The sequence below is a fragment of the Apodemus sylvaticus genome, chromosome 21, assembly GCF_947179515.1.
Source record: "Apodemus sylvaticus chromosome 21, mApoSyl1.1, whole genome shotgun sequence".
Taxonomy (NCBI): Eukaryota; Metazoa; Chordata; class Mammalia; order Rodentia; family Muridae; genus Apodemus; species Apodemus sylvaticus.
Window position 1 is genome coordinate 42,418,493 of NC_067492.1, and position 1,837 is coordinate 42,420,329.

Genomic DNA, 1,837 nt, shown 5'->3' on the forward strand with positions numbered 1-1,837 from the left:
CTTCAGCCAAGAGGATGCTCTATTGCTTGTCTTGTCGCTATGGCGATATACCTGACTGGAGCAACTTTAGGGAGGAGGGGCCTGTTTTGGCTCACAGTTTGAGGGTACAGTCATCGTGGTGGGGAAGGAAGGCATGGTGAAGAGGCTGCACACACTGCATCTATGGTCAGGAAGCAGAGAGACAAATGTTGGTGCTCAGCATACTTTTTCCTTTTTATTCACGCCAGGATTCTGGTCCACAGGCTGGTCCCACCGACGTTTAAGGTAAGTTTCCCACTTCAGTTAATCAAATCTAGAAGCTCCCTTACAGACATGATGAGAGTTCTGTTTCATAGGTGATTTCTAAATCTTGTCCGGTTGACAATATCCATGTTTCAATTATCCATTACAGGCAGTATAGAAGGGCGGGCTTCAGACTATCTCAGCCGACATGATGCTATTGGAAATTGTGTGCTCTCATTCATTCCTGCCTTACCCAAAACTACCGTGCTGTAAGGAAGCCCACCACTCCATGCAGACGATCCACTCTCACTGGTAGGTGAGTCTCCCAGTCACACCGGCCCATGAAATGAGACACCAGCAGAGACACAAACACCAAGGAGGGAGACAGCTGCTTCCACGCTGACCATCATACTCCTGACCTGCAGATTCTATAAGCACAGTGAAGTATTCCCGTAAGATGCCAGTTTGGAATAATTTGTTATATAGCACAGCAAACGCCTATATGTCCCTCACTAAGAACCTGGAACAGCAGCCCATGAGGCGGTGAGAGGCCTGGGGCTCAACTCGGAGCAGTGCACAGCGGCTGACCCTTCGTGGGCCGGGGGCCCAGGTGCAGTAGCCACCTGTTCAGTTGCTTGGGCACCACAGACAAGGATGAGCTCATCTCTGAGTACCAGCGGCTACTGGGCTTCCAGTTCAACCCGGCCGGCTGTGCCTTCTTCCTGGACATGACCAACTGGAACTTATAAGGAGCAACTGGCGCCTATTATGACTTCGAGAGCCCAAATGTGTCCTTTGTTGAAGATGTCACCATAGGAAAAGGGGAATCAATAGCCCATGATACCCAGTTCATAAAAACACAGCAGATCCAGAATTCTTAAATATGTCGGGGGAGATCAGTTTGGGCTTGTGAACATGGTGATGGTGAGATTACTAGAGCCCCAAGAGATCTCGGATGTCAGCATCCAGATGTGCAGCCCCAGCAGAGCAGGAATGTAGCAGGGACAGTGGCGGATGTGCACAGCTACTGGACTCTACTATGGAGATGTCATCTGGGTAACTCTCAGTGTGGAGGTGGGTGGACGTTTAGGAGTAACACAGTAGCTGTTATCGTTTGAAACAGAATTCAACACACAGCCACATCACAAGGTAGAAGGAAACTTCAACCCGTTTGCCTCTCCCCAAAAGAACTGACAATCAGATGAAAACAGGGTTAACAGACAGACCCTGGGGGTTCCGAGTTCGACTCGATCAGCAAAAATACATTGGCTGTTCCTGACCAAACAGAGCAAGATCGGGAGAGACTGTCACAGAACTCTGTAAATCTGTCCCCCGGCAGTCACGCAAACGACTTTATCAGTAGTGACTTATAGTAAGGGACTCCACGGGCCTTACCCCTTCCGCCACTCTTAAACAGATGTCAGGAAGAAGAAAATCTAACAAAAGACAGAAGGCCTGATTTTGGGGAGAGAGGGCAAGGGGTTCCTCTAGATTGCAGACCATATGGCTCAGACCCCTGGATCAGACCCACATCTACCCCCCACCCCCTGCCGATCACGGAAGAAGAGGAAGAAAGAGACTAGTTTTGAGTGAACTCAGTATGTGTGTGTGAATG

General features: G+C 49.5%; 1 pseudogene; it reads left to right on the top strand.

Moving 5' to 3' along the window:
* The first annotated feature begins 724 nt into the window (after window positions 1-724).
* On the top strand, window positions 725-1,635 carry LOC127671580 (protein ILRUN-like; annotated as a pseudogene).
* Window positions 1,636-1,837: the final 202 nt, after the last annotated feature.